The 22,067-nt window shown below is 45.6% G+C and overlaps 1 long non-coding RNA gene across 2 annotated transcripts in view; it reads left to right on the top strand.

The window, feature by feature from the left end:
- Window positions 1-355: 355 nt before the first annotated feature.
- The window catches only part of LOC140397980 (uncharacterized), a 122,033-nt gene continuing 100,321 nt past the window's right edge, over window positions 356-22,067 (top strand). Inside the window, exon 1 of one of the 2 annotated variants that reach the window (XR_011937370.1) lies at window positions 356-446. This is a non-coding gene — a long non-coding RNA (uncharacterized lncRNA). Of the gene's footprint in view, window positions 452-22,067 lie in introns of both variants that reach the window. The other variant, XR_011937369.1, reaches the window with a different exon arrangement.

The raw sequence follows: 22,067 nt of genomic DNA on the forward strand, positions 1-22,067 counted from the left end.
ACTGCATAACATCAAACAGTCAAAATGTGTGCAGAACAATTCTAAAGATGGACTTGGAGAGTGAAACTGTGGAATATCACTGTGGTAGCTAGCCCCGATAAGGAACGTTCTCTGAGGAAAGAGTCATGTGACTTGCTAGCCCAATCATGGATGAAGTTGGAATTTCACTGGAATGTGTTGGACTTGTCCCAGCAGTTGGACCCTTGAGCTGAGTATAGAAAGACCATTTTAAGCCACTCTGTAAATGGTTGCTTATAGTTGTAATAAATTACATGTATGATAAGTTAACTGGTGAAGAGGTAAAGACCAGCAATTCAGATTGCAAGAATTCATGGAAAAATTCAGATTGCAAACAGTTGCAGAACAAGTCCAGCCTGCAAGGAAGAGAATAGTTGAATGCCTCTTTGCGGAAAACTGGTGTCATTTATCATACTACAGAAGATTGGGTACAGTATGTGGAACACTTAAAATTCTTTTTCCGGGTATCTGGACTAGAAACTCAGCTGGCCAGCTGGAGATCTATATGCTGGGTTTCAGTCAGAGCCTGGCACTCTGAAAAAAATATGGGAAAATTCCACCCAATGTATCTCGTGTTATCTTGAGAAAAAAAAAGGAGGTTGTGATATTGCCTTAAGAGAGTATGCTAATGAGTAATATGTGTGTTTTTAAAATACCAGTTTTGAAAAGGGAATATTGTTACTTCAATTCTTGATGTGTGTAATCTTCGATTTCCTTTACTGACCATGAAAATCTTGTATGTTGCTTAAGCAATGTACCAATCACCTTTATGTCCTTTTTTCAGCTGTACATACTTCTCCTTTCACAGTTCATTAGCAAAGATGTCCTCGAAACATCTATGCCTCCTGGTCCTCTGTTATCCCCAAGGTTTTTCTGTAATTTAAGTATGAGCGAGTGGGTGTTGATCCACCATTTCACAAAATGCATATACTTTTACTTTGTGGCTATACATTGTTAGTCTACAAAAAAAAGCTATGTATTTATATAATACATTGCTGTCATGGTCCTGACATGGTTTATTTTAAAACACAGAAATCGATGTGTGACTCATTGCTTTACAGATATAAATATCTGTAATGGGAAAAAGTTCAACAATACATTAAATTATGAATGTAATATATTGTTGCTAGCAGTGTGGTTTTAAAGCTGTTCTGAGTAGATATCATATCATGACGTGGAAGGCATTAGTTGTGGTGAACCATTATGCAATTAGGTTGAATCCATTCCATAGCAATTGTTTAACTTCAGGCTGTACTGAAACAGTTCCCACTCAGTTTATAATATAGAAATAACCTGGAGTGGCAGAAATTCAGACATTGGGTGTGATCTTCCGGCTTCGTTACGCTCAGGCTCATACGTAGCGAGGCCGATGAATGCTGTTATGAGCAGGGTTTAGAGAACCGCAAAGTGTATCATGGAGTTCACCTGACCCACAACCTTTAATAGATTGTGGCATGGGGAGCACACGGCCCACTGTACAAGTGTGGTACAGCAAAAATGGAAAAGTATTTTTTAAAGCAAAGCAATGTTTATTCTATGAACTTAAGTTAACCTTTTTGAAACTTACAGTGAACATCTTAGCAACCATCAATTCAAATACACCCCCCAAAGAATACAACACGAAGTAATCCTTTAAGCTTTCCTTTTAAGACTTAAAACACCTTATACAAGAAGCACATCGGGTTAAAGTCACTACTGTTATTAGTTTTAAATCACCAGGATCGATTTACAGTCTTTAGAATACAGAGAGAGATTCATACACCTTCTGGCTGTGACTGCAGCTTTCCAGCTCTGAAAATGAAACCAAAACACACCCTGCAACAAACAGCCTAAAACGAAAATAAAAAGCTGACAGACAGCCCAGCTCCACCCACTCTCTGACATCACTGCAGTAATAAACATCCATTTCTTAAAGATACTCTCACTACAGATATTTATACATATACCCATTTATAAACACCCATTTCGTAAAGGTACTCTCACATGACAATAGTGGGAGGGTCCAGAAACAGGAACCGCACCAGGTGCCAAACAGTTTGTGATGCAACCGGCCTGCTCCCACAGGCGAGTTCGGAATCTCACCGTTGCATGGCGAGAAACCAATTATCACCACTTAATCCCCATTTCCTTAATTTTTAAAAAGATTTAGAGGACCCATTCATTTATTCCAATTAAGGGGCAATTTAGCGTGGCCGATCCACCTACCCTGCACATCTTTGGGTTGTGGGGGCGAAACCCACGCAAACACGGGGAGAATGTGCAATCTCCACACGGACAGTGACCAGAGCCGGGATTGAACCTGGGACCTAGGCGCCGTGAGACAGCAGTGCTAACCACTGCGTCACCGTGCTGCCCCCATTTCCATACAGTTAACAAGAGCCACCCGTCATTCACCGGCCTCCCCAGCTCATGCTGAAGCTGACAGAAGGGCTTCTGTGGGGAGCTGAGGAGGTGAGTAGCCATCTCTGCTCACAGGCAAAGAGCCCGGGAGCGCTGGGCTTGCTGCCCCTGTGCTCGGTGGGGGATGGGGGACCCTCGGCTGGGGGTGGGGGGAACTTCCGCAGGGGTGGGCACCATAGGCGAGTAGGTGGGAGTTGCTAGGGGGGCAACTGAGGGGAGGAGAAATTGCTTGAGGCACCACCATGCCAACCCTTGGATCTTAACCCCATTCCAGGGGCAACCCCTGTCCCTGCCCGTCTGCCCCACCATTCACCCATAACCTCCACCGACTGTTGAGGCCTCTGGCTGCGTAGCTGAAGGAAATCACGAATAAGAAATGGGCAATCATGGTTCAGTGAGCACTTGACGCATGCCAAGTGAGTTCCCGTCGGTGGGTGGGCCATGTAGCATGTGGGAGCCTTGCATTCTGATCGCACCTTGATGTCTGGACACTGTGTGGGAGTCAACACCATACACGTAGCAGCCAACATCAAAACACCCAGGGGATGGGACACAGCTCACGAGACATGACCACAGCCGGAGGGTAGGTGGGTGCCACGGGGAGGGGGGTTTGCCCCTAGAGACAGGCAGAGAGTCCAGCCGTCAGCCCACATTGCTGAAGAAAGTGACAGAGGCATCATAATGTTTGTGCAAAGTGTTGCTTAATTTGCTGTATAATACCCCATTTCCGATAGTGCTGCCCACCAATCCTCCCGGCCCCCAACCCCACCCACTCCTCACCTCCTAGCTAACCCCTCCTTCCTACACCAGTGCCCTCAGTGATGCACAACGTGCCTGGCCCTCCTAGCTCTATCACTACGCCTTGGTGTTTCCCCAGAATGCACAGCTGAGGTGGAGGCAACCAGCTGCTTACCTCATTCTGTGGCCTTCGATGCCCCTGGCGGACATCCTCTGGGGGCTCTGGGGTGGAAGGCCCCGGCTCACTTGTCAATGACACATGCACAGCTGTGCCGCCCTGTCCCGTGTGCTGATTCCAAGACGCGGCTCCACAGCAGGTGTGGAACTCTGGAGTGCTGGTGGTCACCGTCGCTGCTCCATGGGTTCGCACTTAACGCCCACTCCTCCGGGTCGGTGCCCATAGGGCATTGGGGTTCACCTTGGGATGGAGGGGCAGCTGGTTTGAGCCCCTGCTGCCCCAGCATTATCTGGCTCTGCCAGCTCTGGTGGTTCCCCGTATTCCGCACCATTATGTCAGTGCCCTCGGCGATGCTCCTCAGCGTCTGGGATACATCTACCAGTAAATGGGCCATTCTCTGCAGGGCCTCAGCAATGCCTCAGCAATGCCCACCTGCGATTGGGACAAGCTCCACAGCACCTCGGCCCATCCCTATCTGAGAGCGGGACATGTCCCTCCGAACCCCATTAAGGTCGGCCTGGCACTGGGTGACATCCCGCAGTGAGGTAGACATACTGCCGAGACCCTCAACCATTGCCATCACCAACTGTGCGATGCCTTGGACACCTTCACTCATGATGCTGATGTCGTGCACCAGGCTCACCACTGCGGTCGCCACCCTAGCACTGTTGGCCTCGGTGCCATTCATTGCCGGCGCCATCTCCTGCACCCGAAGCCTCTGGGACTCCTCCAATCGGCTATAGATCTGCTGGAGTGACGCTGACATCTCCCTCTCAACATTCAGATTGTTGCCTATCGTCTCCATCAGCCCCGACTAACTCTGGCTGCTGGCTTTCGGAAAATCCTTAATTGTTCGCTGAAATGAAGGGTAAATATGGCAACATATCAGATGCAGTGGTTTCTGCATCTGATCCTACCTTCTTTTCTCATTCTTGGGATTTGAACATCACTGGCAAGGCCAGTTTATATTACCTTTGAGAAGGTGCTAATGAGCCAAATTCTTGAACCGCTGCAGTTCAAGTATGTAGTTCATGTATGTGTGTAGTTCATGTATGTCGTTACATCCACAATAGATAGGGAAGGGGTTATTTGAGAATTTGGACCCAGCAGCAGGGAAGGAATAGGGATATACTTCCAAATCAAGATGGTGTGTGATTTGGACAGGAATCTTCTGGTGGTGATATTCGTATGTGTCTGCTACTCTTATTCTCCGAGGGGATAGAAGTCATGGTTTTGGAAAGTGCTGCTGTGCAGCTTGTGGATGGTTCAGACTGCTGCCAGTGATGAGGGAATAAATGTTTATGATGGTGGATGGGTTGCCAAACTATATTTGGTGCTTTGGCTTGGATCATGCCAAACCTCTTGGGCTGGATTCTCCGATGTCCGGAGGATCCGTGGTGCTTTATGTGGGAAATGTCAGCACAGCCCCAGCACCGATCATCTGATCAGTGGGGGGCTAGCACGGCCTTCCCGATATAAATGGCTGGAGAATTGCCGGGTCCGTGGCCGCACATGCGCACAGCGGCGACCTGCAGCGATTGCGCTGTACAAAATGGCGCCGCCCTTGCGCGGACCCGACCTGCCAGATAGTGCCCCCCCCGGCCAGCAGCACGGCTCCAGCCCGACTGTTGGTGGCACTGGACACAGTCCACAGCCGCCACGCCGGGTTCCCGATCACTGAGACCATGAGTCAACCGCGCGGTCGGGAACTCAGCCCATTGGGTGCGAGCATCAGGGGAAGGCCTTCAGGTAACGTCCTGAGGCCGTCCCAATGGCATGCGGCGTGCTCCTTGATGATGCTGTTTTGGAGGGGGCGGAGCATCCGAAAACAGGCGCCGCCCCGATTCCGTCGTAAAAAGGGATTACAAAATCGGCGTCGGCGAATGGAGAATCCTGCCCTTGAGTGTTTTTGGAGTCACGCTCGTCCAGGTAAGTTCCGTCACACTCCTTTCTGACTTAGGCCTTGTAGATGGTGAACAGACTTTGGGGAGTCAGGAGGTGGAATGCTCACTGCAGAATGACTTGCTCCACAGTATGTAGATGGCTAGTCCATTTCAGTTTCTGGTCAATGGTAACTCCCATGAAGTTGGTGGTGGTAGATTTGGTGATGGTGATGCTGTTCAATATCAAGGGGAGATGGTTAGGTTCCTTCGTTGGAAGTGATCATTACCTGGTACATGCGTCATGCAAATGTTAAATGCACTTATCAGCCTAAGTCTGAATGTTGTCCGCGTCGTGCTGAATGTGGACATGGACTGCCTCAGTATCTAATGAGATGCAAATTAAATTAACAATATACAATCATCAGTGAACATCTTTACTTTTGGCCTTATGCTGGAAGGAAGGTCATTGATGAAGCAACTGAAAATAGCCGGGTTTAGCACACTACCTTGAGGAACTCCTACAGTAATGCTGTGGGACTGAGATAATTGACCTCCAACAACCACAACCATTTTCCTTTGTGTCAGACATGACTCCAAACTGTGGAGACTTTCCCCCCCCCCCCGATTTTATTTGTTTCAATATTGCTAGGACGTCTTGATGTCGTACTCGATCAAATGGTGTACAGATGTCAAGGATATACTTCACCTCTGGAATTCAGCTCTTTTGTCCATGTTTGGACTAAGATCTGGATCTGTGTGGTCCTAGAGGAAACCAAATTGAACATCGGTGAGGAGGCCTCTTGATAGAACTGTTGACCACAACTTTGTTGAAGATCAAGAGTGGACTGAATAGGCAGTATTTGACCATCTGAATTTGCCCTGTTTTTTTGTGGACATATCTGGACATTTTTCCATATTGTCATGTAGATGCCAGTGCTGGCAAAGGGCCTGATTAATTCTGGAGTTTTAATACTGCAGCGGCATTGACAGCGCTTTGCTGTATCCAGTGCTTCAGCCATTTCTTGATATCACATGCAGTGAATCGAATTTTCTGAACATTGTCATCGATGATGGTAGGGATCTCAGGAGTCAGTCAAGGTGGATCATTCATTTAGCATTTCTGGCTAATGGCTGTAACAAATGCTTCAGCCCAATTTTTTGGCAAGCTGTTTTGACAGATTATTGGCTGGCAAAGAAAGTTACAGCAGTTTCTCCACAAACGTCAGAGTTGACGTTGAGCTAGGGACCTGGTGTGGCCATCACTCCAGGACTTTAATAATAATCTTTATTGTCACAACTACAAAGAACAAAGAACAAAGAAATGTACAGCACAGGAACAGGCCCTTCGGCCCTCCAAGCCCGTGCCGACCATGCTGCCCGACTAAACTACAATCTTCTACACTTCCTGGGTCCATATCCTTCTATCCCCATCCTATTCATATATTTGTCAAGATGCCCCTTAAATGTCCCTATCGTCCCTGCTTCCACTACCTCCTCCGGTAGCGAGTTCCAGGCACCCACTACCCTCTGCGTAAAAAACTTGCCTCGTACATCTACTCTAAACCTTGCCCCTCTCACCTTAAACCTATGCCCCCTAGTAATTGACCCCTCTACCCTGGGGAAAAGCCTCTGACTATCCACTCTGTCTATGCCCCTCATAATTTTGAATACCTCTATCAGGTCTCCCCTCAACCTCCTTCGTTCCAGTGAGAACAAACCGAGTTTATTCAATCGCTCCTCATAGCTAATGCCCTCCATACCAGGCAACATTCTGGTAAATCTCTTCTGCACCCTCTCTAAAGCCTCCACATCCTTCTGGTAGTGTGGCGACCAGAATTGAACACTATACTCCAAGTGTGGCCTAACTAAGGTTCTATACAGCTGCAACATGACTTGCCAATTCTTATACTCAATGCCCCGGCCAATGAAGGCAAGCATGCCGTATGCCTTCTTGACTACCTTCTCCACCTGTGTGATCTCTTTGACTTTCAATACTCTTGAGGTAGGCTTACATTAACACTGCAATGAAGTCACTGTAAAAATCCCCGAGTCGCCACTGGCGCCTCTTCGAGAATTCAGAATGTCCAATTCACCTAATAGCACAACTTTTGGGTCTTGTGGGAGGAAAGCAGAGCACCCGGAGGAAATCCACGCAGACATGGGTAGAACGTGCAGACACTGCACAGACAGTGACCCAAGCGAGGAATCGAAGGACCCTGGTGCTGAGAAGCAACAGTGCTAATCACTGTGCTACCGTGCCACCCACGTATTTAATGGAGGGACTAAGTGGCTTTAGATGTTTAGCTGTCAAGTTTAGCTGTCTTGCCAGAAACTGCAGAATGTAAGTGAAACAAGGGCCAACATGCCCCTCAGTGGATTTTAGTTTCTTACCATCCCAGTTTCCTTTCAGCAGCAAGGGTGAATATGAACTCCCTCTGCTGTTTTAGCACACTGGGCTAAATAGCTGGCTTTAAAAGCAGACCAAGGCAGGCCAGCAGCACAGTTCAATTCCCGTACCAGCCTCCCCGAACAGGCGCCGGAATGTGGCGACTAGGGGCTTTTCACAGTATCTTCATTTGAAGCCAACTTGTGACAATAAGCGATTTTCATTTCATTTTCATTCATTCCTTCCTCACAATCCCCTGGTAGCAAAAGTAAGATCACCGCTGTAACGTGAGTGGCCATGCTCATAAGGTGAGACCATGACCAGACTTTGACAGGTGCATTTAAGTTGATAGCAGACCCCAGATCTCTGGACACAAAATATGGCTTGGATGGCAGCGTTAAAGGAACTCCAGGTCTGGATAAAAGTGGAAAAAAAACACCAATGATTAAAATTCAAATGCTGTAAACCTCTTTTCCTTTTTTTTTGTTTTGCAACTTTTCTCCTCTCTCTTTGTTCACTTGAAGGTATTGCCTGCAAAATTTGATAAGGCTTGAAAACTGGTGGTGGGGGTAGGGGTGGGGGAGGAGTTGTGTTATGTAATTATCACGCATTTGTTTTTTTCTGATGTCGGAACATCCTATCATATCGTATAATACCACATCATATTCATATCTTCACCTCACACACATAGCACTGCTGTAATCCTTGCATCCACTTTTCACACAGTGGGTGGGATTCTCCATCCTTTAATGGCAGCGGGATTCTCCGTTCCCGCTTCTGTGAATGGGAGATTTGGCTGAGCACCAAATTCTCCTTCCTCGCTAGTAGCGGCAATGGGGCAGACTGGCAATGGAGAGTCCCGTCCAGGGTTATCAATTCAGGCATGTCAGACATATCACCCAATCGTACTGCAGCACACTCACTTCCCTCCCTCTTGCAGAACAAGGCGATGCACAGCCATCAATAGCAGCAGTGCATAGCTGGTGGGGAGTAGGTATGTCCACATCCCATTGGTGCTGACAGTGCAGGCCATAACTGGAGTGCCTATGACAAACCACGGTGAGTGGCATGGCTGTAAGCATAGAGGCGGTGGGAAGCTTATAAGTAATCTTCCTTCTAATATCCCAATTCCCATTCATCTAGGAATCTCCTCTGATACTACAAGCTGAAGATGGTCCAAACACGCGCCACTTTCTTTCTCCTCGTTCCCTTACTCCAACCCTACTCTTGTGCCTTTCCCCTTTCTGACACCCAAGAACAGCCATGTCACCAGGCAAGATGTGAGCTGGATTTTACATTGGCAAATTGATACAGCTGCCATCTCGCACATGCATAAAATCCAGTGTGATGGTATGGCGCTGTGAACCCATTGTGAAGATGCCGGTTTCCCATAACATCATAGATGAACAAAGGGCAGCATGTGGTGCAGTGGTTAGCACTGGGACTGCGGCACTGAGGACCCAGGTTTGAATCCCAGCCCTGGGTCACTGTCCGTGTGGAGTTTACACATTCTCCCCATGCCTGCGTGGGTTTTACTCCCACACCCCAAAAGATATGCAGGTTAGGTGGATTGGCCAAGCTAAATTGCCCCTTAATTGGAGAAAAAAATAATTGGGTACTCTAAATTTATTTTTAAAAATCATAAACGAACATCATAAACCTGAATATTGCTGCTCACGTAATAATGCAGTTTATGTTAGCTGGCGGGTGAGAGTGAGGATGTTGCTCTTTCTAAATGCCCGAGGTGAGAAGGCAGCAAGGAATAGTGGGTATGTCTTCTGGGGAGTGCCCTTTACACATTTGGGGCACCCCCGAAGATGATAGCCAATTTTTGTACTTCCCTGCCTGACCTCTAAAACATGCTCTTTCCCCACCCCACCTAACACCCAAACCCTGGTGCCCCCTCCCTCTGTAGGGTACCTGATCCCTCCCGTTCCAAAAACACTGGACTCCCCTGAGTCCAGGATCCATTTTTCTCTTCATCAAGAGACTGTTTGAAGCACCGGCCGTGCCCACGACTGAGCAACTGGCGCTGCTGGGACTGCTAAAACTCGACAATCAGATTGGCCGGCAGTTGTCAAGAACGGAACTATCTTCCATTCAGGGTGGAATCCAACACTGCTTGGTTAGGCCGCCCACGTCCTGCTGTTGCTATTGGGAGGTCTTTTTCAGAGATAGTCAGTTCATGACCTACTTTTCTATTGGGAATGGGGCGAGCTAAATGCCCACCATGAAATCCAATCCGTGAAAGAGCACAAAGAGACTGATGTTGGATAAACTCCATTTCTCGCTCTGGCCCACACAACCACTAATCCAAATAGCAACACGGCTCACTGTGAATTTGGAGGCAGGATCTGTACTGGTGAGACACTAGGCAAAGGTGATTTGCAGCCAGGGTATGGGAAATAGGCAGTGTAGGTGCCAGGTTGCTGGAGGGCAAGGTCTCACACAGCTCCTGCTGCAAAATCACCATGCAGAAAAAGGTTGATGAGTACGTACAAGGAAATCAATGCTGGATTTGACTGTCAAGGAGCACAGTGAAGTCCGATACTAAATTTTCACATGGCTTTGTACAGAGCTTGGCGCCCGCCCATTCCAGCTTAAAATTATTCCCCACAGACAAAGGATGATTTCTCTAAGTAGATCCCGTCTCCCATTGAACAGAATGAAAAAGCATGAAACAGCGTGCCGAACACTGGCAATTACTCTTTAATTGAGATATCACCCACTGAAGACCCAATACGATGTCCTGCACATTCTCCTAACTGATCTGGAAGAAAATACCATGCTATCAGAACAATGTAAAGAAGTTAAACTAAAAGGTTGATTGACAGGCTCAGTGTTATATATGGAAGCAATAACACATATATTCCAAATGTAAAATGAGTAACAATAGGAATTGTCCAGCAGGAGGTAAAATGCCTACTTTAGAACCTATTTCTTCAACAGTATGATCAGTGAAAGTTAGGGGAAATTGTGACCTGTGATATTGTCACTGGACTAGAGACCTGGGGTAATGCTCTGGGGTCCTGGGTTTGAATCCCACCCTGGCAGATGGTGAAATTTGAAATCAACAAAAATCTGGATTGTTGTAAGTTCTCCCAGTGTGCCGGGGTGGCACTGCCAGGCTGGCCGGGGCACTGCCAGGATGGCATTGTCAGGGTGCCTGGGTCCAGGTTGGCAGTGCCAGGGATTGGGCCCAGGCCTAACCAGGTGGAAGGAGGGGGGGGGGGGGGTGAGACGGTCTTCCCAGGGGCCTCCCCAAAGTTGTTGGAGGGGGGGGGGGGGGGGCGAGCAGCCAGACAAAATGGCACCCCGATCTGCGAGAAGCTTTTCCTGCTGAGCTCACCCCGGTGGAGAGAAACAAATGGTGCCGTTGAATAGCGGGGTGTTTCTCGGCACTGTGGCTGCTGCGAAACACCCCGGTAAAGGCGCCCAAAACCGGACATAGATTTTTTTCTGGTTAAATCGCGCGTGTTTGCCCGCAAAATATTTGTTTCCAAGAAATAAGCATGGCAAATGAACTCACCTCCACAGCAAGTGGGTGAGACGAGTGGCAAATTTAAGGGAAAGCTAGATAAGCATATTGGGGAGAAATATATAGATTGATACATTGATGAAGTGGAGAGGTGAAGGCTCCTGTGAAGCATAAATACCAACCTGGCCTGTTAAAGCGAATGGTCTGTCTCTGTGCTGTAAATAGTTTGTAATTCCAGATCTTGACTGTGCTAATTGGAAGGAGTGCTGTGTGGAGGCTTTGCGCTCTAATATTCTGCTTAGAAAAGTCAGCAAATCATCACCAACCTTCCATGTAACCCCTGATGTTTGTTGCAGAGCAGAGTCGGTGCAGGCCTAGGAGTAAATTACCTCCTTTTACATCCTCTCATCTGAACAGCCCTTCAGAAAAAGATGCAACATTGTGTTTAGGAAGCGAGTATACCTGCAGAATAAAAATAGCGTTGTGCATTTTACATGGAGGAAAGCACAGAGGCTAACACAGCAAGATATTGAGAAGGCATTGTAAACACTAATTATTAGTTTGACCAGTTTTCTAGTGTGATTTGAACTTTGTTATATTACATATTCAAAGCTTTATTATTGTGTCATTGTTATGTAGAGTTGACATTTGTAGAATTGGGAGAGCGTTACACTGGTTTTGGAAAGTTTGCTTCTAATTCCACTGGTGTGTCACATGGCGGACCAGAATAGGCAGAACAATTACAATATGCAATGTGACAATCTGTTGAATCACAAGGTCTATTGAAAACAAGTCTGTGTAGACACAAATTAGCATATGATTTGAATTGAAGTACATTTTATTTCACTAAATGCTACGACGGAAGATCATATCCGACCGACATGAATCGTAATGGTTTATTGCACTGGCTGACCCATTTCATAGCCTGCTGGCTTGAGTGCACTGAGCTAGCTGGTTTCTGGAACTGATTTCGATAATATAAAATCAAAATGAAATTGACACAGATGCTGCTGAAATAGCAAACGAGGGGCTTTAACTATTTTGCTTACGAACTGTTTCCTTACCGTTTCCAAGTGATGTACAGATTTCCGAATTGATTTTCCATAAATGTTGAAATCTCGGTCGGAAAAGGTAAACAAATTGAGGACCTGCAATGCAGCATAAAAATCCTTATTACAGATTGGACCACATTGTCCTGGAAAAATAACAAGTTAATGACACGTGTATTAGAAATACACAAAATCAGTCAGCAGATTCAGCCAATGAATAGAGGGATGCTGTGAGCTGTGATTCTCAGATCATGCTAGCTGATTTGTGTTGCTTTATGCTGCTTCACATGAATGGCATTTTAACCTCCCATTACATTTTAAAAACTTGCTATATTTCCACACTGAATACGCATTAAACCTGCCATTGAAATTTAAAGCTCAAAATTAATATCAATTCACTTTTAATCATTGTCGATGCAATTTCAATCAATGCCGCCAACCCAGAAATTGGACAATTTGTACCTTTGAGTCCTGTCCCTGCATATAGTAAATTATCATTAAGGATTTTAAAAATGAGAAGCGTAACATTTTACAATCTCTTTCTGATTTTTCTTTTGATATCGCCTTCCAAACCTGCGACCTCCACTAGGTGAAGGAAGAGGGGAGCACGGAAACACCAACACCTGCAATTTCCCTTCAATCCACACTATCCTGACTTGGAACAATATCGACATTCATTTATTGTCGCTGGGTCAAAATCCTGAAACTCCCTCCCAAACAGCACTCAGTGTTCCTACGTTACACGGATTGCAGAAGTACACAAATGTGGCTCACCACCATCTCATTAATGATGATTATGATTGGGTGATAAATGCTGGCCTATGAAATAATAACAAAAACACTCCTTCCTGTCTCTTGCCATCCAATCTTCCTTTTCCTCTTTTTGATTCCCTGACTTGACCCTGATTCACCCATTCTGATTTGTCTTTCTTTTCCACCTGCTTCTTTTTTAATGATCAATTATCATTGGAAAAGAATGTGGATTGTTGGTGCTGTTGTTCATTAAGGTCTTAGATGTCCCCATTGTCTTGGCCATGCTGTCCCCATTATCTTGACCATGCAGTTATCAACTTGCTCTTTCAACAAGTTAATGATGAGAGGTACATTTCTGTGTAGTAAAAGAAAACTGCAAATGTGCATGTGCGTGGATCTGACACCAGAGTTAATTGAACAGGGGGAAGGTTAACAGAGATAGGGGCCGGGACTCTCCAATCCCACGGTCAAGTTCTGACGCCGGTGTGAAAAGTGGTGCCAACCACTCCGGCGTCAACGGTCCCCGATACTGAGGCAAGCTCCCCTTCCTAGTGGGCTAGGCCGGTACTGGAGTGGTCCCCGCAGCTCCAGCCGCGGCAGAACGGCTGGCGCGAGTTTGCACATGCGTGCTATGGCTGGCGTGATTTCGTGCATATGCAGAATAGCCGGCGTGATTCCGCGCTTGCGCGTGGGTTCCTGTCTCCGCTCCAGCCCCCAGGCAATATGGTACAGGGGCCTGGTGCGGAGGAACATAGGCCCCCACGGAACCAGCCTGCCCGCCGATTGGTCGGCTCCGATCACGGGCCAGGCCACCATGGCCCCCCCCCCCCCTCCAGGATGGCCCCTGCAGACACAACTTCCAGGTCCCGCCATGTGGGACCTGAGTAACCCACGCTGGAGGGATTTGGACGAACTCGGTGGCCACTCAGTCCATCAGGGCCCGGAGAATCGCTGGGGGGCCGCTTTCAACGGCCTCCGACCGGTGTGGCGGCGATCCCGCGGCCGGCGGAGAATAGGTAAGCTGGCAGCGAGGCGCATTTCTCACGTCCCCCCGGGGATTCCCCGACCCGGCGCAGGGTCGGAGAATCCCGGCCAGGTTGTCTGTGAGATCTAAGAGAGAAGAAGTTAAAGATGTTAGGTTTGTCCATTTGTAGGGCGAGGTTACTATGGGTTTGGTTTACAAGTAAATAGGTTGGATTTTTAACATGCATTGTGTGATAAGTGGAGAAATGGTTTTCCAGCTGTTGAATTACAAAAAGGAATTCAGAAGTAACAAGAAACAGTTGCATCTTGTAAGGGTTCCATATATTAAGGGAGTATATATTAAATTTTATTGACCTACAAGTAGAGGCAAAGTATAAAACATGAAAGGTTTTTATCTTTGGAGAAGTTGAGTTCAAAGAGGTGTTTCAGGAAAATGGAACCTGAGATGAAAATGAAAAAAGCTATTTAAGGAAATGGGTGCTTAACTCAGTTGAGTTGCTGTGTTGGAAAGCCCTGAAAACCTACTCTTTTTGTGGGATGCTGAGAAGGTGTGAATGTTTTGAATTGGAGGCAACCAGGAGAGTCTTTGCTTCAGGAAAGTTTATTTCTGACCTTCATTTTTGAATTCTACATCAGAGTGGAATATTGGAGAAGTCATGAGGTGTACCTCCTTCACTTGTGCAATATCTGTTGGATATTTATGGTCAAAATCTGTAACGGGCTGTTGCCAAAAATGTAATTTAATTGTTTTAAAAGCAAAATACTGTGGATGCTGGAATCTCAAACAAAAACAAAAAATACTGGATAGTCTCAGCAGGTCTGTCAACATCTGTGGAGAGAGAAGAGAGCTAACCTTTCCGGTCTGGAGGACTCTTTGTCAAAGCTAGAGAGAACTGGAATTAGGGTAAGATTTATAGTGTTGGAGGGGCGAGGGGTGGTGTAGCAGTGGAGCTGGATTGTGGGCTAACGATTAGCAGAGATTCATAAAGTTGTCCTGGGCAGAAAGACAAAGGCAATTTAAATGGTGGTGATCAAGGCTAATTTCATTGTGTGTTTGATTGAGCATATTTTCGGGGGCTGTTCGGTGAGGCTGTTTTAATTGTGTAACTTTTATCTTGGGTGCTTCAGTTTTTTTTTTACCTTTCAATAAATCTTTTAAGTTTTCAAATTCTAAAGGTGCTATTGGAGTCCTCCTATGTTTTTGAGGTCAGTAGCTCTTCCTCCTCATTTTCACAGCAAGTAAAACAGTCTACGATCAGCAAGACAGACTTCACTCTGGGATCTGTCTTGCTCCGCAATTACACCAGTTGTGATCATAACAAGGTGCAAAAGATTTTGAACAGAAGGGTGCAGGAAAGATTACATGAACAGGGCATGATGTGAGATGCTCCACCCTCTGCAACGTTATTTAATTTCTGGCACATCATTCTCCACTGACCAGTTTTCACTCCAGATCTTGAGCTTCTCTGAAGAAAAGAAATGAGTGGATGGTGTTTTCTCCATCAGCCTGACGGGGTGGGGCCTGATAGAACGGGCGAGGCTGGCACCACAGGGATCGGGACACCATCTTTAAAGGTTGCCCCAATCAGACCTGAAAATCAACCCCTCCCCCATGGAAGTATCTCCAGTGTTCATCCCTCACTGCCCACCCCCCACCGTGCCTGCATGTTTCCCCCTCAATAGACTCAGCATACTCTCTCTCCCCCCCCCCCCCCCGCCCCGCAACACTCATAAGCGGAACAACTCTAACGCCCCCCTCCTCACCATCTGATTCTCCAGAGGGTCCATCCCTGAAACTGGTCGGCACTTCCAATCTGCCAGTGCCAATATGTGTCGGGGCTGTGCCGGCATGTCCCTCTCCCCTTGGGGTCTAGACTTACCTTTGCGTCACCGGCGAAGGGTGGAGAAATTCGGGAAATTCGATTCCCTCTGGATTTTCTTTGTGCATCTATGTTCTCTCTGATAGTGAATACAGGCTGAAAATCACCCCCATAGTGTGTAATGAATGAGAGCTAAGTGGAGAATTCATCATTTGATCAAAGTGTTCATGCAACAAAATTTTGCATAATTAATCAGGGCATATTTAAATCCTTAAAGACAACATTAAAACGTAATATATGAAGAGGTTATATTGCAAATCAGTATCTGCATACTTCGCATTAAAAGTCTGTTCAGCATCATAATCTGTTCAACATCACCAGCGTATCCTCACCTAGCACTGACATTTCCATTTCCTTTCTCATGGTTGCATTATTCTTATGTTTTAGGGTTTGTAATAACAAAGCAACAATTAAACAAAAACAGGACTTACCATAATTGCTTAAAATATTCAACAGTTTAACCTTTGCTTTCAACCTCTAATCTTGCAAACTGATTAGCTTCTTCAATTTGGATCAACCAGCTTGAAATATTTAATGGTGCACTCAATGGTGTTAAGGGAATATTGGGCTAGATTTCTCTCAAAGTAATGGTGAAGTTAACGTTACCCATCATTATTTAGCTGCAAAATGGCACAGTAATTTCCAGCAAAGATGTGCATTTAAACACCAAGATCTAAGATTTGGCTGTGAGATTAGCATCATACCATGGCATCTTGTTGTCTGCCTTGATCTTCAATGAGATATTTAAAATTATGTGGATTTGCTGTATTTATGAATGAATCTCAGTATAAAAACTTAAGACTTGACATTTCAGCTCTAACTCGGCATTTAATGATAGATACTGACAGTCAACCACTTTGGCACTGAAAGTAAACTATTACAATTGTAGACTCTCATTCATTTTGATCTTAAATGTTGGCGATATTAACAACATAACATTTTAAGTTTTATATCTTTGCTCTGCATTTATGTCTATTGTTCTTTCTCTTATCCCAATCTTTCTTTATTTTCCCTTGATGCTTGCTCTGTAATTGACTTAACGTTGACGCCACCTAGTCTAATCTGCAATTCTCTTCCACTGCTTTCACTTGTTCATTTCACAGCCATTCAGTCTGAGTGGTCAGGCAGATGTACAGTTGCTTGCCCTATTCACTCAGTTCCTAAATGCCTTGGTTCGCTCGCTGTGAGATTAGCAGCTCACATTTGCAACAATTTTGTTTTTTAAATGGTCAAACTTAGACATGCTGTGACAATTCTCACTAATGGCAGGCACTTGCTGCAGTAACCTTGTGGCTAAGATCAATCAACTTCAGTAGCAAACTAACACATAATTACATCTCCATTCAAAACAAATACAGACGTGAATTAATTTAAAATCAAACAATTCCCCAATTATATATCAACATACTTAAAAGTTTCAAAGTGCCGGAACTCAAAAGGATTTATGCCCACAGAACAAAGAATCCTGACCTAGTACATATTGGCTGCCATTTTACTAGATAACTTAGAATTACCAACGTTAAGTAATATAGTAGGAATGTATGAGTATACACACCGTTGGCACATTGGGCTGGTTTTAATATTTTTTGGTAGGTTGAGGGAAGTGGTAAGGAAAGTGAGTGGCCCTCACACCTCTGCTCCTGCTGTCTCAGCTCATCAAATCAAGTGTTAGACAGCCAATTAACAGCCAACCAGCTGGAAGGCAACCAATTAGAGGTGCAAAGGAATGCTCTGTGCCCAATCAGGAATCAAGGCCGGGATGCCATGTGGTAGAGAGCTAACAGTGTCAACAGTAAGTTGAGCTCAGTCACAAATTGTGTTCAACAAATCCTCTCAATCTGTCTTTATTTTTTATTGAAGGCTCAGAAAAAGCTTGAAAAACGAACTCAAGAATCATACAGACCTTGTCACCTGCACCACACCAGGACAATCTGCTGCTACATGCGCTACATGCAACCATGTGTGAGGAGAATGAGGGTCCTTTTTTTTTTTGCAATATTATTGTCATATTTTTAGTTACTAAGAAACAAACCTGTGTGTGTGTGTGTGTGAGAGTGTGGGTGTGACTGGTTGAATTAAACTGGAGACAGCTTGCAGAGGTCAAAACAACAACAAGCCACGTTGTTGAAATGGTAATGAACAAGGGGCCAGGGAAGCGGCTTTACTGGGAATTTACATTACGCAGAGCAGAAAGGTGATTTTAAAACTGACTCTTGGATTCAAAGGAAAAATATGTAGTTGAGACATCCTAAATGTGTGAGGCAAAACAATAAATTTGCTGTATAAATATAGTAGCCATTAACACGGGAGGGTTTAAACTAGTATGGCAGGGGGGGTGGGCACGGGAGCAATAGGTCAGAAGGTGAGAGCATTGAGGGAGATCTAGGGAATAGGGACAGTGTGCCTCTGAGGCAGAGCAGAAAGGGAGAAGTTGCTGAACACAGCGGGTCTGGTGGCCTGAAGTGCACATGTTTTAATGCAAGAAGTATTACGGGTAAGGCAGATGAACTTATAGCTTGGATTAGTACTTGGAACTATGATGTTGTTGCCATTACAGAGACCTGGTTGAGGGAAGGACAGGGTTGGCAGCTAAACGTTCCAGGATTTAGATGTTTCAGGCAGGATAGAGGGGGATGTAAAAGGGGTGGCGGAGTTGCGCTACTGGTTATGGAGGATATCACAGCTGTACTACAGGAGGACACCTCAGAGGGCAGTGAGGCTGTATGGGTAGAGATCAGGAATAAGAAGGGTGCAGTCACAATGTTGGGGGTTTACTACAGGCCTCCCAACAGCCAGCGGGAGATAGAGGAGCAGGTAGGTAGACAGATTTTGGAAAAGAGTAAAAACAACAGTGTTGTGGTGATGGGAGACTTCAACTTCCCCAATATTGACTGGGACTCACTTAGTGCCAGGGGCTTAGACGGGGCAGAGTTTGTAAGGAGCATCCAGGAGGGCTTCTTAAAACAATATGTAGACAGTCCAACTAGGGAAGGGGCGGTACTGGACCTGGTATTGGGGAATGAGCCCGGCCAGGTGGTAGAAGTTTCAGTAGGGGAGCATTTCGGGAACAATGACCACAATTCAGTAAGTTTTAAAGTGCTGGTGGACAAGGATAAGAGTGGTCCTAGGGTGAATGTGCTAAATTGGGGGAAGGCTAATTATAACAATATTAGGCGGGAACTGAAGAACCTAGATTGGGGGCGGATGTTTGAGGGCAAATCAACATCTGACATGTGCGAGGCTTTCAAGTGTCAGTTGAAAGGAATTCAGGACCGGCATGGTCCTGTGAAGAAGAAGGATAAATACGTAAATTTTCGGGAACCTTGGATAACGAGAGATAGTGTAGGCCTCGTCAAAAAAAAAAGGAGGCATTTGTCAGGCTATCGAAAAGACAGGGAGGTAGGCAGAGGGGGCGGGGTTGCCTTGTTAATTAGGAATGAAATTAAATCAATAGCACTAAATGACATAGGGTCAGATGATGTGGAGTCTGTGTGGGTAGAGTTGAGGAACCACAAAGGCAAAAAAACCATAATGGGAGTTATGTACAGGCCTCCTAACAGTGGTCAGGACCGGGGGCACAAAATGCACCACGAAATAGAAAGTGCATGTCAGAAAGGCAAGGTCACAGTGATCATGGGGGACTTCAATATGCAGGTGGACTGGGTAAATAATGCTGCCAGTGGACCCAAGGAAAGGGAATTCATTGAATGTTTACAGGAGGGCTTTTTGGAACAGCTTGTGATGGAGCCCACGAGGGAACAGGCCATTCTGGACTTAGTGTTATGTAATGAGCCAGACTTGATTAAAGATCTTAAAGTAAGGGAGCACTTAGGAGGCAGTGATCATAATATGTAGAATTCAATCTCCAATTTGAAAGAAAGAAGGTAGAATCAGATGTAAAGGTGTTACAGTTAAATAAAGGTAACTACAGGGGCATGAGGGAGGAACTGACGAAAATCGACTGGGAGCAGAGCCTAGTGGGAAAGACAGTAGAACAGCAATGGCAGGAGTTTCTGGGAGTAATTGAGGACACAGTACAGAGGTTCATCCCAAAGAAAAGAAAGGTTATCAGAGGGGGGATTAGGCAGCCATGGCTGACAAAAGAAGTTAGGGAATGCATCAAAGCAAAAGAGAAAGCCTATAATGTGGCAAAGAGTAGTGGGAAATCAGAAGATTGGGAAGGCTACAAAAACAAACAGGGGATAACAAAGAGAGAAATAAGGAAAGAGAGGATCAAATATGAATGTAGGCTAGCCAGTAACATTAGGAATGATAGTAAAAGTTTCTTTAAATACATTAAAAACAAACGGGAGGCAAAAGTTGACATTGGGCCGCTCCAAAATGACGCTGGTAATTTTGTGATGGGAGACAAGGAAATAGCTGAGGAACTAAATAAGTACTTTGCGTCAGTCTTCACAGTAGAAGACATGAGTAATATCCCACCAATTCCGGAGAGTCAGGGGGCAGAGTTGAATATCGTAGCCATCACAAAGGAGAAACTAAGAGGTCTAAAAATTGATAAATCTCCGGGCCCAGATGGACTACACCCTAGAGTTCTAAAGGAGATAGCTTAAGAAATAGTGGAGGCATTAGTTATGATCTTTCAAAAGTCACTGGAGTCCGGGAAAGTCCCAGAGGATTGGAAAATCGCTGTTGTAACCCCCCTGTTCAAGAAGGGAACAAGGAAAAAGATGGAAAATTATAGGCCAATTAGCCTAACCTCGGTTGTTGGCAAGATTCTAGAATCCATTGTTAAGGATGAGATTTCTAAATTCTTGGAAATGCAGGGTCAGATTAGGACAAGTCAGCATGGATTTAGTAAGGGGAGGTCGTGCCTGACAAACCTGTTAGAGTTCTTTGAAGAGATAACAAATAGGTTGGACCAAGGAGAGCCAATGGATGTTATCTATCTTGACTTCCAAAAGGCCTTTGATAAGGTGCCTCACGGGAGACTGCTGAGTAAAATAAGGGCCCATGGTATTCGAGGCAAGGTACTAACATGGATTGACGATTGGCTGTCAGGCAGAAGGCAGAGAGTTGGGATAAAAGGTTCTTTTTCGGAATGGCAACCGGTGACGAGTGGTGTCCCGCAGGGTTCAGTGTTGGTGCCACAGCTGTTCTCTTTATATATTAACGATCTAGATGACGGGACTGGGGGCATTCTGGCTAAGTTTGCCGATGATACAAAGATAGGTGGAGGGGCAGGTAGTATGGAGGAGGTGGGGAGGCTGCAGAAAGATTTAGACAGTTTAGGAGAGTGGTCCAAGAAATGGCTGATGAAATTCAACGTGGGCAAGTGCGAGGTCTTGCACTTTGGAAAAAAGAATAGAGTCATGGACTATTTTCTAAACGGTGACAAAATTCATAATGCTGAAGTGCAAAGGGACTTGGGAGTCCTAGTCCAGGATTCTCTAAAGGGAAACTTGCAGGTTGAGTCAGTAATTAAGAAAGCAAATGCAATGTTGTCATTCATCTCAAGAGGCTTGGAATATAAAAGCAGGGATGTACTTCTGAAGCTTTATAAAGCATTAGTTAGGCCCCATTTAGAATACTGTGAGCAATTTTGGGCCCCACACCTCAGGAAGGACATACTGGCACTGGAGCGGGTCCAGCGGAGATTCACACGGATGATCCCAGGGATGGTAGGCCTAACATACGATGAATGTTTGAGGATCCTGGGATTATATTCATTGGAATTTAGGAGCTTGAGGGGAGATCTAATAGAAACTTACAAGATAATGAATGGCTTAGATAGGGTGGATGTAGGGAAGTTGTTTCCATGAGCAGGGGAGATTAGGACCCGGGGGCACAGCCTTAGAATAAAAGGGAGTCACTTTAGAACAGAGATGAAGAGAAATTTCTTCAGCCAGAGAGTGGTGGGTCTGTGGAATTCATTGCCACAGAGGGCGGTGGAGGCCGGGACGTTGAGTGTCTTTAAGACAGAAGTTGATAAATTCTTGATTTCTCGAGGAATTAAGGGCTATGGAGAGAGAGCGGGTAAATGGAGTTGAAATCAGCCATGATTGAATGGCGGAGTGGACTCGATGGGCCGAATGGCCTTACTTCCGCTCCTATGTCTCATAAGGAAAGTAGGAAGGAACTTAAGCAAGGAGTCAGGAGGGCTAGAAGGGGTCATGAAAAGTCATTGACAAATAGGGTTAAGGAAAATCCAAAGGCTTTTTACACGTACATAAAAAGCGAGAGGGTAGCAGGGAAAGGGTTGGCCCACTGAAGGATAGGCAAGTGAATCTATGTGTGGAGCCAAAGTATTCACCAAAGAGAAGGAATTGGTAGATGTTGAGTCTGGAGAAGGGTGTGTA

Source organism: Scyliorhinus torazame, chromosome 21 (genome assembly GCF_047496885.1).
Source record: "Scyliorhinus torazame isolate Kashiwa2021f chromosome 21, sScyTor2.1, whole genome shotgun sequence".
NCBI lineage: Eukaryota > Metazoa > Chordata > Chondrichthyes > Carcharhiniformes > Scyliorhinidae > Scyliorhinus > Scyliorhinus torazame.